This window comes from Alnus glutinosa, chromosome 4 (assembly GCF_958979055.1).
Source record: "Alnus glutinosa chromosome 4, dhAlnGlut1.1, whole genome shotgun sequence".
NCBI lineage: Eukaryota > Viridiplantae > Streptophyta > Magnoliopsida > Fagales > Betulaceae > Alnus > Alnus glutinosa.
In genome coordinates, this window is record NC_084889.1 from 15,497,753 (window position 1) to 15,514,625 (window position 16,873).

The following is a 16,873-nucleotide window of genomic DNA, read 5'->3' on the forward strand; positions in this document are numbered from 1 at the left end:
TGGTCTTCAAGAAATAAGGCTTATCATGAAAATCTTTCTTTTGATGCTCTTAATGTTTCTAGGAAAATTAACAAAGTATCAATTGAACATATGGCAGCTTGGAAGACTCTCTATTCCACTTGAAGAAAAATGGATGCCACCTCCGCCGCATTGGTTCAAAATCAATTTTGATACAGCAATACGAGATACATTTTCGGCTCAAGCTGCTGTGTGTCGGGATCATCTAGGACATATCATCAAAATGGACACCAAGATTAACTCCAAATGTCTACCAAATATGGGAGAAGCTCTAGCAGCAAATCTTGCTGTTTCATTAGCGATTTCTCAAAATATCCAAAGGTTCATTCTGGAAGGTGATTTGCAGATTGTTATTCTTACTCTTCAACAGCCAGAAATTGCTCAAGATTGGCGAATTTCATCAACTATTTATCATACCATTGAATCTATTCCTGCTAATTCTTTATGGACTGCACGGAAGGTCAATAGAAGTGCAAACTTCTGTGCTCATTATGTAGCACAATGGGCCGCAGCCAGGGTTACAGCTGGCAGCATTCCCACCTATTCTCCACCAACCCCTTCAATCCGAATAGTCAGTGGGAAGGATCCACCTTTTCATTAGTTTGGATTTTCTTTATTTCTTTACATTATGTTTACATTATGTATTAGATAATGCTTTATTCTGGTTTAAGCTTTGGTTTTTCAAAACTTTAGTTTGTAATCTCGTATTCAAGTATCTATAAAAAAAACAAAATAAAAAAAAAAAAAAAACTGAACCGTTGTTTTTTTTTTGCCGAATGCATTATTGACTGTCATCACTATTGAATAATGCATTGTAGCATGATGGAGTTTGAATTTGAGATTTGGGGAGAAAAAATTAAAAAAAATAAATAAATTGGAGGGGCCAAAACTATAAAAATAAAAAAATAAAAATTAATTTTTTTTAGAGAAACCCATGCCGGGGGGGGGGGGGGGAAGGTCAAGTTTCCACCCCCTGCATTGTAGGATAACTAGTAACACAAAACTAGTGGTGCCGCTTTAATTTTGTAAGATAGAAATTGTTATATTTTGAGTATTGTTATTTAGTATATTCCTATACAATTGTCATACAACTTGATGATGTAACAGTTGTATGACAGTCGTATAGTAATCTACTAAATATTAGGCCACCTCCTCAAACTATCATCATATTGTCAATGTCCATTCTAAACTATTAATTGTGTCAATGTATCTCATAAACTACCAATAAATGTCAATGTGCTATTCAATGACAAAAATATTATTCATAAAATTAAAAATTTCTTTAAATTATATTTTAAAAAAAAATTATTAAAATGAAAAACCGAGCCACCCCTTAGTTTTTATAATTTTTCATCTTTATTTTTTAAGTTTTAGTTTGTTTTTTAAAAATTTATAAGGATAGTTTTGTCTTATTGATATTTTTTTATGGCCATTTTTATTTTTTTGCTAGCCTTGGGGAATATTGGCATTTTTTTTTTTTTATAAATATAGTTTAGGAGATCAAAAACATTAACACAATTGTTAGTTTAAAGAGGACATTGACAATAGAATGCAGTTTAAATGGGTATACATATTTTTCCCTAAAATTTATCTAACTTGTTCGGATCAACTACTTTCACATTTTAAAAACAGAGAATCAGGGCGAAACTATCCTATGCCTTGGGCTTCCCCCTAATTTTTTTTTTTTAATTATTTTTTTATGAGTTAAACCTTCAAAAATTAATTTCTCTCCTTTAATTTTTTGAAAAAAATTTCCCCTACACTAAAATTCCTAATCCCGCCCTGGTGGAAAATAGAATAGGATCCACTCCATTAAAATAAAATAGGTACTATCTATTTATGGTTATGATTTAAAGTTGATGTATTTAATGGTGTAAATGATTTCGTATTATTTAAATTTTTAAAAGACGTACCAACATAAATTTTATATACACCATTAACTTTAAATTTTAATATTTTATTTTGAAATGAATAGTATTCAATAGTACGTATTAAATGAAATAAAGAGAATTGTATTCTGCGGAGAATGGGATCCGGGAACCTCATAGAAATGCAACTGTTCCACATTGTTAGAGAATCAGAGCGGAGATCGAGCATCACAGAAAGGAATCGATTGGCCGCTCAACTAGTTGCTGGTGAATCGGTGAGATTGTAGTTGCCGACCACTAAGAGAGAGAGAGAGAGAGAGAGAGAAGTAGATGCATGGTCCCTTCCCCTAGCTAGTAGCAGGCTACCACCTTAAAAGGGGTAATGTGGTCCCTTATCCGGTTATCCCCTCACCTAACAAAGGGCTATCAATCGATGCATGAAGATTTCGGCCCCCTTTCAAAATCTCTCCACCCACTTTTCCCTCTCATTGGGCATTGTGTGTACTGTCCTTGTACACATTGTGCAGGTCAAAAAAGCACAGCTATAAAATAATATATATATATATATATATATATTTCACTTTTCCATTTCACCCCTATCAAAGAAAAAATAAAAAATTATGAAGTGAAGAAATACACATTTTAAGAGGGGTAAAAAATGAAAAAAAAAAAAAAAAAAAAAAGTTCATTCTGAAGCAAGTCATGTATACATACATTTGTGACAATAAATTTTTTACTTTCCCATTTTACCTCTGGCAAGAAAAAAATGAAAAACATTAAAGTGAGAAAATATGCGTTTTTTTCAGAGGTAAAAAATGAAAAAAATAAAATATAGTACAACTCTATGAAAAAATAGATTTTTTTACTTTTTCATTTTACTCCGGCAGAAGTGAAGAAATATGTATCTTGGCAGAGTAAAAAATGAAATGAAAAATAAAAAAAATGAAATGAAAAAAAGAATGTGCATATGCATGTCATGTATATGCACTGACATGCATATGCACATTCTTGACAATAAATTTTTTACTTTTCTGTTTTATCCCTAGCAAAAGAAAAAAAAATTAAAAGTGTTAAAGTGAAAAAATATGCGTCTTGGTAAGAGTAAAAAATGAAAGAAAAAAAAAGGAATTTAGTACATTTATGACGTATACAATGTGCAGGGAGAGAGAACAGTGGGTGAAATTTTTTTGAAACAGGGCCTTCATCTTCTACACGCGCGGGATTGGAGATGAATAAATGGGGATTTGGGATTAGGATGATTATGTCACCAACATAATACGGATTTCAATCTTTTTGCTTTGATGTAAAGGGTACGAAAACGTAATGTTAGTCTCCACGGAAAATGAAAAAGACATGAGCTAATTAAACAGTTCAGCTGTCGCTACCACTGGAAAGGCGTTTGATGCTTACACTACTTTTTTTTTTTCTTTTTCTTTTTTGTTAAAAGGGATATTGTGATTTCATTAAAAATCAAACGACCATAATTAATTAGATTATTTCTTTTTCATGTGGTGCCCACCCCAAATCCTCCCTTAATAAGGGATTAAGAAATGTATTTATATCATTTATATATGATGTTTATTATATATAAAAATAAAAAATAAAGATTAATTAAGCATCGGATGGATTAATTTGAACTGAATATCAAAATTAATACATTTTTTTTTCCTACTTGTTGTGTTATATTTAATTTACATTTTCTTTTTTGATATAGCGAAAGGAAGGCCAAAAAAAATCAGGAACTTTCCCTGTCCAGTGCGTGTACGTGGCAGTGTCCTAGCTAGCCTCCTCCAAAAATATCTCATTTGGTTTCTTCAACAATTTAAGAAAACCTCATGGGCCCTCCTAAATATCTCAATAATCCCTTTAATCTTCTTAAAAAAAAAATCTGAAAAACAAAAATCTTGAACCTTACAAATTGATTTGAAAAATTTTTTATACAACTCACATATAAGATTGGCATATATTCTTTCACATGTGAGAAACACATATTTTTCCTCCAAATTTTTAGAAGAAAAAACAATATTATATTTTTAAAAAATCTAAAAGTTCTCTCTTAAAAAAAGAAAAAATTAACCTTAAAAAGTTTTAACAAACCAAAATTTAACCATTATCTTTATCTATTCTTTCCAACTCCTCTCTCTCCTCATAAACTTCATAATGTATTCTAAAAGTTTAAACTAATGAGAATATGTAAATTTAATTTAATCAATTAATCAATATTTTAACACTCATTTACGTATGGGCTCAAACTACTTTTTAAAAGGTGGAACCAAACACATAGAATACTTAATTGAAATGAGGTAAATGACGGAGTCAATGTTCGAACTCAATGTATTTTTAGCTTTGATACCATGTTAAATCACCACTTATTTCAAAAACTTTAATTTAATAAGAAGATATGAGTTTAATCATTTAATAAATACTTTAAGACTAAATATATATTGATTATTGTACTTCAAACGATGCTGTATCAAACACATTGACCCTGTTTGAAATTTACTTTTCCCTGCATTTTTCTTATTTTCACTTCTTTCAAAAATATCAACTTCAAGACATTCTTAATTTTTATTTATATTTTATATATCTTATCAACATTTTTTTATTACTTTTTAAATAAAAAACTCACTACAATACAATTTTTTTTTTTTTACATAAATTATTTCAACTTTATATCATATCAATTATATTTTTCAATCGTTAAAAAAAAAATTCTTAAGGGAAGGGAAGGGGTGAAAATTTTCAAACGGGGCATTATATAAAAATTTCACAATCAATAGATTTTTATACCATTTTGACATCGACATGATTAAGATGTCAAAATAATAAGAGATGCAATGAAGAAGAGACAAAACACTTTCGAAGATAACATAAAAGCTTTGACGGGTGATAGAAGTTAATAGAACGTTTAAATAGAAATGTGAAGCCTCAACCACGACCACAGGGCACAGACCAAGTCACCAAAGCAACCGTCCAAGACATCTCAGCCCTCCACGTGCATGCACAGGTGGCGTCGTCAAATCCTGACGTCAGTCAGCCACATATTCGTCTCGATCTAAACCCCGCCCGCTTCCATTTCGGGCCCTGGGCCACTGAGTTTGCAAGGGGCCAAGGGCGGTGATTTCATACTGTATCGTGCGTATGGAAAGGACACGTGGGTTTGCGGTTTTGGGGTATGGTTACGTTTATTTGCCGCCTCGTGACGGGATACGCACGCTGAACAAACGAAGGGAGTTTTGGCCCATTGTCTGTGCGCCACGTGTTGGCGACAGATACGTAATAATGCGCACAGGCATCGTGATCACGACGACTTTCTTTTTGCGTATCTGAAGGTGATGGCGAGATCACGTTTAGTGGCCATAAAAGAGTGACGCGTGGCTCCTATCGTGGTTTGGGGATCTACTTTTTGTTGGTCCAGCACTAGTTTGCCTTGAGGAACATGGATACTATAGCATTATTTCCGATTAATCATGTCAGGTCGTTTACAAAAAAAAAAAAAAAAAAAATAATATCAATCTTTTTTATTATTAAGAGCTAAAATATGATGCTTTAAATCTCCTTTAATGATTTTGGAGCAACTAAATCAAATTTGTATCAAAAGATATTTTTTAGTGGAAAGAAAGAAATATTATACAGACCAATTTCTAATAGGGAGATGTGCTTCTTGTACGTCAGTATAGAAACCGATAATAATAATAATAAAAAAAAAAAAAAAAAAAAAAAAAAAAAGAAGAAGAAGAAAGAAAGAAAGAAAGAAGAAGAAGAAGTGATTCTCAATATTTTTTACTTGGTAAAAAAAAACATGGTCTTTTTAATATTGGTACGAGCTACTTAATATTAGTACTAACTGTTCTTGGATTTCGTATAAATTTGAGAGAAAAAAATATCATAATATTATTGTTAATTATGACATGTATATTTGATTGAATACAATATATTACATTTCAATTCGTCCTAATGAGCTGGCCAGTCCAATAAGATGAACATTATTGCCTTTCAACCTTATCAACGGGCCAATTCAATAAAATGGCCGGACAATATCCCATTCCACCTAATGAGTAGGCCAACCCAAATCCCAATGACGTGGCAGAGGACCAACAATTTTTAGCTAATTAATTTAAGGATGATATTTTTGATGATTTAATTAAGGAAGTTTACATGAGTTTTCATGCATAAGAAACTTTCATTAATCTCATGAATCGTAATTTTTTCTTTTTCTTTTTTTGCCCACACCTCTCTACCTCATTCACTAAGCAGTATTTTACTTTTGATTAGTGATTTAGAGTCATTATTTCTTATTAACTTTGATGTTGGGGGACATGGGCTCCCAGTCTATACTTAGATTTTCTTCATGTGTTTATGAGTTATGGAATAATTTGAGGACGGGGATTTTATGTTGCTGTTTTTTTTTTAAAAAAAATAAAAATTGCTCAGCTTTTAAATCTACTTAAATTCTTGGTTTCATCTATAACCTGATCTTATTAGACATAATAAAAGTTTTTTTTTTGAATTAAAAAAAAAAATCATTAATGATATATGACATTAAAAAGTTGGGATAGTTTTTCAGACGATGAACATTGAGATGGAGTAACATGCATAAAAAGAGAGATGTAAGCAAAAAAGCTTGCCGGTGTGTGTCAATGGAAGATAACTCCGATGCTTAAGTCAGATTGTGTTTGAAGGGAGAGAAATATGATATCCATATATGAGTTAGGGTTTGCTGTGAGACCAAAAATCTCTCATACCTGGTTGAAGCTTCTCTTATATAGTGTTTGAATTTGACTTAGCAATTAGAGCTGATGTGATCGTTTTGTGTACAAAAATATCAATAATAAAATTACCACTCGCAATAGTACGAATCCTTATAAGATAGGGCTATATTGAGGGTCTCGAACCTCAAGGACTACGTAGGTGTTGTTATCAAGTTTTTCGAGATTAAATATAACTTAATTTAAAAGATGTTTGATTTGGTTTTTGTTTTCTAAAAATAAATACATAAAAATAAAGAGAGTTGTGATGAAAGAAAGAATATGTGGTTGATTTTACTACTCACCGCATAAAAATAGGCAATCATAAATTAACAAGAGAAATTCATACTATGCATGATATATGGCTCATCTCACTCAAGTAGTCAAGAAATTACCTCTAAAGAATAAGTAGAATCTATCTTCAATTGGCACGGATCGTCCACCTAACCACTAAGACGTGGTACGACCCGTCTTCCCTAGGTATGGATTAGCTACGTCTTTAATAGGATACATACAATCAATAGAATAATATAACCCATCTTCGGTTGATACGAACTATTTACTTAAATTACACTAAACTAGGGTGTAGTACAATCCGTTTTCCCTAAGCATGACTTATCTAATCCTCTTGATCACATATCAATTAAAACCGTTGTATGACAATCATTCACATAATCACAGAAAATATGAAAGATTGAGTTCAATCAATATAAAAGACTTTCTAAGACAAGATAAGAAATTCATAATGATTAAATATAAACATTAAGATCAATTCTCACAGTTATACAACCATCATGCATATAGAAAATTCTAAATTAAAATACAATTAAACCATTATTACTTGGAAAGGGCTACATCACACCTTATTACAAATTTAGCCGCTCATCGTGGTGTTGGGATGCCCTCCTGCCATGTTCTTCTCCTCTTCAACTTGTTAAGCCTCAAAGAAGAATTTTCTGTCTAAAGCAAAGCACACATATGAGAGACCTAAAAGCTCTAAAAATCCAAGAAAAATCGGAACTTAGTCTCTTAGTCTAAGTAAGAGATTGAAACTTCAATCCAAGTAGGAAAATGATTCCAAATTCGTCCACATTTGCGGTCTTTTATTGCATTAAACGTCTGAATTAGGAATCTGACGTATTTGTTTCATTTTTAATTAGATTTCTAACGCTACCAATTTCATTGCAATTCAAGATCTGAGCAGAAAGTTATGATCAAAATACTAAAATGTGTGCAAAATCCAAATTTGAATCCAATCCGATTTTGACTCTTATTGGAGAAATTCCGATTTAATCATTTTCTTGATTTGATTAAACTTAACCACATCTTCAAGGTCTTCTTAAATTGTGCTTTAAGCCCAAAATCAATAGAATTAATTGCATCTTCATTTAAAACCTGAAAACAATAAAGCAACACAAAATCAAACAAATAACAATGCTAAGGAATTAACATATATAAGTTAAGGAGTTTGAATATGCAACATTCAACGTTTATCAAGAGCCATGACCTACCTCGTAAGTAGAGTTGTGACCCACTTAGTAAGTAGAGCTGTGATCCTCCTCAAATAATGGGATTTATGCTTGATTATCGCTAGGGATTTTATTATTCCCTGAAATATGGGAAATTGCATGATATCCTGACTCCTGACACTTGATATTATATGATTTACTGCTGGAGGGCCTCATTCCCTGCTTCGCACGACATTGTGATACCGGCTTGTCGAGGTTGATCATGGGCTTTACTAGCCTTGTTTGACCTTCTACTGTCTTGAGTGGAGTGAGTCATATGGGCTGTTCCCTTGTGTCGGCCCAATTCCTAGCAAATTTTATTATAATATTTGGAGTTTTTGACTTAGGGTCCATTTGGGTTTGCGATTTCAAAAGTGCGATTTAAAATAACGATTTTAAAATGTGCGATTTGAAAAAGTAATTTTTAAAAACACAGTTAAGCGTTTGACAAAATCGCAGTTTTGCCTTTAAAATCACAAATTATCCTTTAAAATTCTGCGTTTTAAAAAAAAACACCATCTTACCTGCGATTTGAAAAAGTAGATTTTCTACATTTTCAAATCACAATTTATGTGTAGCGATTTGGTTTAAAATCGCACTATTGTCTACGAATTTACAATCCCAAACGCACCCTTATTGTATGAGTATGATAACTCAAGTTGCATTATTGGGACTTACTTGTGTTGCTTAATTACCTGTAAGGATATTAAATTGACTTGAAATACGAAAGGGAATCACCTTCGTAAGTTATCTTAGATTAAGACAAGTTTCTATATTTATAATTATGAATTTATAACACTACTGGATAAGATTTGTTATAGTAAAGAATTGGATAAAAATCATATTAGTTTACAAGATAGTATCATCATCTCTTCAAATTGTTCCTCATCATCTAGCTTGATGAAGCTGTCTTAATACATCCCCTCAAGCTCAATGTGGAAGAATGAATGTTGAGCTTGGTTCGAAGATCAGCAAAACTTGTAGAGACTCAATGGCGGAGCCAAGATTTTAGTTTATAGGAGGCCAAGAAAAACTAAAATAAATTCATTCTTTTGACATTTTATATCTCACTAACAAGTAGTCCACTCAACTATGTCTAACAAAATGTGTCTAATTTTATACATCCCCTCAAGCTCAATGTGGAAGAATGAATGTTGAGCTTGGTTCAAAGATCAGCAAAACTTGTAGAGACTCACTGGCAGAGCTAGGATTTTAGTTCATAGGAGGCTAAGAAAAACTAAAATAAATACATTCTTCAGACATTTTATATCTCACTAACAAGAAGTCCACTCAACTATGTCTAACAAAATGTGTCTAATTTTCACTTTCTTGGAAAAACAAATAACAATAAAATAAAAAATTGAAGGATTCAATTTCTTTTATTTGCTAAGTTATCTCATCAAACATATAGATTAATAATAATAATAATAATAATAATAACGAAAAAAAAAGGAAAAGAAAAAAAATAAAGAAAAAGAGCATAAATGAGAGGCAAAGAGAGAACAAAAACTAAAACTATTTTTCAACTCTAACATTTAATCAACAAATATTAGCATCGTAACTCGTTTCAACGTTTGGTTGGTCTCTCAACCAACACATGTCGATGATGCACACTTTATTTAACGAAGCAAGTGGCAATAGCTTGGTAGCTTTTAAACATTGCATTTGGCAATTGGCAACTCTCACTCACACTAAAGCTTAACATTATTTAAATGAGCGTTTTTCTCAACGAAAGTTAAACTATGCATTTTGGTCAAATGCAAGTTGTATCTTCTTCCATTTGTCGTTACTAGAAAGATTTCATAATTATGAAAAACCTTTTTTTTTTTATTCAAAACAATACCAGAGATCATTTCACATTTTACATTTTATTTGTGACGTCCCACATCGCCTGGGTATAGAAATGAAGATGTGCTTATATATATAATGCACCCTTCTTGACACAAAGCGTTTTAAAGTCGTGATGGCCATGAACCTATCAGAACTCTACAGTTAAGCGTGCTTCTGTGAGAGTACTACTAGGATGGGTGACCTTCTGAGAAGTTTGGTTCGGAGAAGCCAAAAGCAGACAATATTGTGTCGTTAGAAATGGTATCAGAGCTATTGCCCAACCTGAAATGGAGGGAGCATGCACAAGCCCATAAGAGTCGCTAGTGGACACTCGCTGGGATGCCAAGAATGAGGTGATTTCATGAGGGTCGCCAGCGGGGACGCTGGGTCCCAAAAGAGGGTGATTGCGACGTCTCACATTGCCTGGGTATGAGAATGGAGATGTGCTTATATGTATAAATGTACAATTCTTGACACAACGTATTTTGAAGCCGTGATGGCCATGAACCTATCAGAACTCTGCAGTAAAGCGTGCTCCTGTGAGAGTAGTACTAGGATGGGTGACTTCTTGGGAAGTCTGGTTCGGGGAACCCAAAAGCGGACAATATTATGTCATTGGGGGTGTGTCGTTACATTATTTACTTGTGAGGTTCATAATACATATGATTGTATCATCCAGTAAAATATAGTTGATCATCAAGCTCATTGCACTAATGCATTCCTTCAATCTTTCATTTCACCATTTTTTCCTATACTATACAACTACGCTTCACATGCATATGCAACAGATCTCTCTTCATTTATGTACCTATGAATGAACCTCGTCAATACTCATCTCCTTGAGAGTGTGTCGTTTCCTGTGTCTTCCATTCATTTGAGTACATTACACTCCATTGTTCACCAATGCTGTGACAACCCTTTTTTTTTCAACATACTAAATGAGTCATCACAATGGTATGACAATATGTCATAAAGTCAACATATGGTACATACCTCATAACATGTACTTGATAATCAGAGTCAACATCTAAGTAGCGGAGCACACATAGACATAATCTGAATAGCGGAAAGCACATCTATAAACATCAATTGTATTACACAAAAGAGCCATTACAATAGTCTATATGTTTAAGGCTTATCAAAATATTAATTACATACTCAAAAGAACAGGTAACAAAATATGTGTCACAGACGACACTAGCCATATACAAAACATCTACCAAGAGGGATCATCCAAGTCCGACACATCTACGACCCCAGGGAAGTGCCTCCGTCGTAGTATCCCAAGTAGTTTGCCATAGGTTCGTCGTCGACATCTACAGTACTTGCAGCTAAAGCATTATTATCTATACGGTCGTGGTGTTAGCCACGTCCGTACAGATGAAAGTATGAGTTCATCACCTCAGCAATATAATACTCATTGAGTTTTCATAATGAGCCAATCCTTTTATTTATACCATACGTTTACAATATCAGCTTTTATTAACATGATGCCTTTATTTTAAAACGTAGTGCAGCTAATAGAGTAAACACCGGTACCTATAAACTGGAAAGTCTACTATGATATACACACATACATATATAGCAATTGGCTCAGCTATGCTCGTATACAAGCATTCTGTAACGACCTGCCTTTTACAAAAAGGCGTAAGTGAAAAATTTTGATTTTTTTTTTTTGCACGTGCCGTTATGACATCATCAATGACGTCATCAGAGTATAAAATAGCAGTGGATTATATTTAATTAACATCTAGGTTAAAACATAGCCAACACATCAGAGCTTCTAATAAAAATACCTCATATAATAAAAGCATGTGTAATTAAGTCATTACTCATAAGATAGGTCTTGTGCCACGCAGGGTACGAATAAAACAACTAAGTTAACTAGAGTATTATTATTATTACAATATAACAGAAACATGAACATAATATCCGTCCTAAGTACATAATGGACTGCTGCATAGCAGTTCACAAAACTGGAGACATCACAGTCTCAAAACCTACTATCAGAATCAGCCTAGCCCTCAGGAAAATCTTGATATTCCTCATTCTCAAGACCTGTATTAATATTTAACATGAGAGAAGAATAATACAGAAGAAAATACTAAGTGAGTCAACCATTTTCATTAATACAATGAATGCTAGTTTATTTATAAAATGCAACACAATAAATATATAACTTCATAATCACATGTATATGCAATGTATAGTCCACGTTGCGAAGCATAGACATAAATTGTACATAAACATAATCATAAAGTAGTAATGTGATAGTTTTAATGCAGTGTCTTAATTATAATCATCTTTCTTACACTCCACTCGTTTGTGAATCCATAGGTCCGGCATTAGCGAGTTCACCAGGGATTACCGTCCCCTCACTTAACGTTTAGTTGTTTGTTACTGGAAGCCAAAGGTCCCAGCGTAAAGTTATTTATTAGGTTCAATCGAGATCTGATGGTCTCACTACTGGCCTATAACCCCCTCTGCCTACCAGCTCGTTATTAAGCAGTTTAATTAAAATATAAAATATGTACAATCACATGCACAACCAAATAAATAACATAGTAAACACAATATTAATGAAAGGTCCACAACCCTCAGTAAGTATAAATATACTTATAGTTCTGTTCGCAAGGTAAGTCCGAGTAATTGCATAATTACGTTTATGCATTAATAAATTAATTAAAGCAATACTTAACGAACCTAATTATTTAATGTCTGATTTGAACATTGTTATAAATTTAACTTCTTTTGATATTTATAAACCACCTTATGCATAAATAAATATAAGGGTATAAAATATCATTATTTTGTTTATTTAAGTTAAACAAATTAATGGCATTATTATTTTAAACGTCAAATATTAAAATAGCATAACTGTGTTATAAAAATATATTTTCCTAACAAAATATATCACTTTTTGGTCTATTAAAATATCAACATGTACTTATACATAAAATCCATACAATTTACACATACATATTCATATTCTTTAAATACACAAATATATATATATATATATATATATATATATAATCACAACCTTTAATAATACAAATATTATTTTTCTCTTTCTCCTTCAGTATATATATATATATATACACTTATATTTTTTAAACACACACACATATATTTTAAATACAATGTACATACTTTTCTCTCTCTACCCGAAACACACACTGCACTAATTCTTTCTTTCTCTTTTCATTTTCACACCAAAACTCCCACTCTTCACTCACTAACCGAACACAAACACACACTCACTCACTCACTTTCTTTTCACTTTTTCACTGTCAAGCTACACCATACACACATACATATTTTCTCCCTTCTCTTCCTTATTTCCTCTCTTTTCTTTTCTCTTTAATTCTCACCCCATTGCCTTGCACTGGCCGACACTCATAGCAGCTCAACCTTCTTCTTTTTTCTTTTATAACTCACACACAACACTCCAAACACTCAACAACAGGTTATATCTATACATATTTACATATATAAACATACTCATATTCAGAAAATACTTATATGTATATATATATATATATATATATATATATATATATATATACTTTATCTTAAACAAAGTTGTTCAACAAGTTATTCATCCAATGAAAACATGAAGGGGTAATTACTTTTTACCCTCATGAACTATCAAAAAATGCGCAATACCCCCATGAACTACCAACTCGACCAAAATAGAGCATTCAACTACCAAAGACAACCATTTTTCTCCATTCCGTCAGTCAAAGGGGTTAAAACAAACAATCAACGGGTCACGTGATCGTCACAAGCCGTTTTACCCTCATTTTCTTCCTCTTTTTCCCCCATGAATTACCACCATCTTCCAACATGCCCCATTGCAAAAACGGCACATGACCTGTTAACTGTTTCTTTTAACCCATCTAACTAACGAAAGGGGGGAAAATGGTTGTCTTTGGTAGTTGAATGCTCTATTTTGGTCGAGTTGGTAGTTCATTGGGGCATCGCGCATTTTTTGGTAATTCATGGGGAGAAAAGGTAATTACCCCAAACATGAATCAAGATCTTTACCTATTTGGCTTGCTGTTCTACTGATCAAGACGCCTTGAATTCACACCAGAAAAGTTCCACACCAAGAGAGATGTATCCAAACAAAACTCCCATGTTTTTGGATTCAAAAATAGGGGTTGTTTTGTGGTGGGTTTAAAAGCTTGTTTTTGCTGAAGTTTAAGAACGTTAAGAGGGCTTCAAAAGTAGGTTATAATCACATAAAATGAAAGAGAAGTAATGAAACTTTAAACTTAAAGTTTCAGCACTCAAAAGAAGAAGAACAGAATCTGAAACCAACAACCCTTCCCCATGGATTTTTCGATTTTTCTCTTCACCTCCAATTGCACCCATGCATGGTTTATATAAGGGCTTCAATGGTTGAGATCATCTTAGCATTTCACATCCTCAATGGTCAGATTTGAAGCAGCTAGCACTTGAAATGATTAAACGTATAATATCGTATCTTAAGATTTTATTAAATCTTATCTTAATCTAACTTAGTCATAAACTAACTTAACTTTGCTAACTAACTTAACTAACACGTTTTTGATCCTCTGAACTCAATCACAGCAAGTGGGTTCAAAGATATTTAGAATAAAAATCGTGATTCGTTGCTTACACAAACATTGCATTACACTGTAGTAGAAAATCAATTGATCGAACTCGGGATTTTATTTACACAGCATAAACTTGCTCTATTGACTTCGAAAATGAATTCGCTCGATCGATATTAAATCGATTGAATTCCGTTTGATCAATTTCATTATCAATTAATCACATATCGCTCGATTGAATATAAACTCGATCGATCAACTTCAATCTAATGTCACTCGATCGGATATAGAATTGATCAATCGACATTGATTAGTTTAGAATACTTAAATTTAATCCTACCCGAATTCTCTTTATATATATACACACACACATAACAAGATTACTTATAAAAGTCAAGGATTAAAAACTATTAATCTTGACAAATGCTATAATTTCACATTAACGAGTTAATAATTAAGCATGTGATAATACTGGGTATTACACATTCCACAACTTCGGGGAACACAAGCATACGTGCATCTCTAAGTATAAACCAAAGAACTCAAAGCCTGGTCATGCAAGCATACACATATCCCACAACTTCGGAGGACATAAGTATACATGCACATCCAATCCTGAAAGTCAATGACATCATATCCCGATCATACAAGCATACATATATCCCACAACTTCGGAGGACATAAGTATACTAGCACATAAAAAAATGACATCAATTTATCATGAAAACCATTGACATCCAAAACCTAGTCATACAAGTAATACATGTATTCCATTATGTCGAAGAATACAAGTATGCAGGCACATCCAAATTTGACATCGCTTTAAAACAACTGACATCATAACCTGGTCATACAAGCATACATGTAATCCACTATGTCGGAGAACATAAGCATACAGACACATCCAACTTAGACATCACTTAAATCATATGTAAATTAGTCGGTAGAAATATACATATGCTCTTTCCCATTATGACACATATGCATATTAATACGTCTAGCTCAAATCTCATAAAACATCTTTAAACTCATGTCGTGCAATGTCGTCATAATAAATGACTAACTTTGGCCCATATTATTCTTTTCAGTGACAATTTCAGTTCCATTTAATTCATTATGGAGACAACTTTGGCTTTCTTAATTTTACTTTTACATGAAGACAACTTTGGTTCCACAATCTTTATAAGTATATATATACATGTTCATGCTTCAAACTCAAATTATCATATATATACTTTTATGTTCAAATAGCATCATGTCATCATATATATTTTCTAACACAATATCAAATCCCTACTTCTTAAAACTCATGAATACATATCTCAAAATCAACACTTTCAATTTATGTCATTAAAGCTCATAAAATCATTCTCAAATCTCATATCAAAACACATAATTATCAAAGCATAATTTCACATATTTGAACATATTGAAACATCACAAGCATATACAATCTTCAAAATAACATTGGCTCGATATTTAACAAAATATAGCATTTTATTTGCATAAATCAAAATAGGTTTTTAGTGAGTAGAATACTCACCTTGGCTGCAAAATTTACAACTTATGGAAGATTCCTCTACCAAAGCCTTGCTAAGTACCGCTGCATTAATACATTGCATGATACATTAACAACAGCACAAAATTTCTACTCTAGACTCACTTAGCTCTTAAATTGCTCAAGAGCTTGACCCATGGAAAACCCATAGAATATCTAGGGTTCCAATCAACTACCCAACAACACAAAACATTAACCCATAAGATAATCTTAGGGTTAGGCACTTAGAATCATAACTTTAACAAATACTCAAAAAGCTAGGGTTTTGGGAACTTACCAAAATTTACCCAAACACAACCTGGAGCTTGGAGAACAATTAGGAAGCCCAAAAACGTGTAAAAACTAAAGAATATTGGAAGATTAAACTCAATCTTCAAAGAATCAACCCAAAATTTCAAAAGACAAGGGTTTACAAAATTACCTCAAACTAATCGGTCAAAACGTAGACCGGGCTTTGTAGATCACGTTTTCGAGGTTAGATTTGAGGTTGGAGGCTTAGATATTTGTAGATCAAGGATTTTAAATGAAAACCCAAGAGAAAATCGTGTGAGGGGTGGAAGTTTTTAGAGAAAATGAGCCAAAAAGACTCATTTTTGCTTTTATACCGCATAGTGTCCGGACATGCGGATAGAAGGCGACTTACTGCCAAAGTTAGTCCGAACATGGACATACTGCCAAGTGTGTCCAAACACAACAGCCAGAATGTCCATTTGGACATTCAACTTTTCTCGTTCAGATTCCGTTCTTCGCCCGTTCGGAT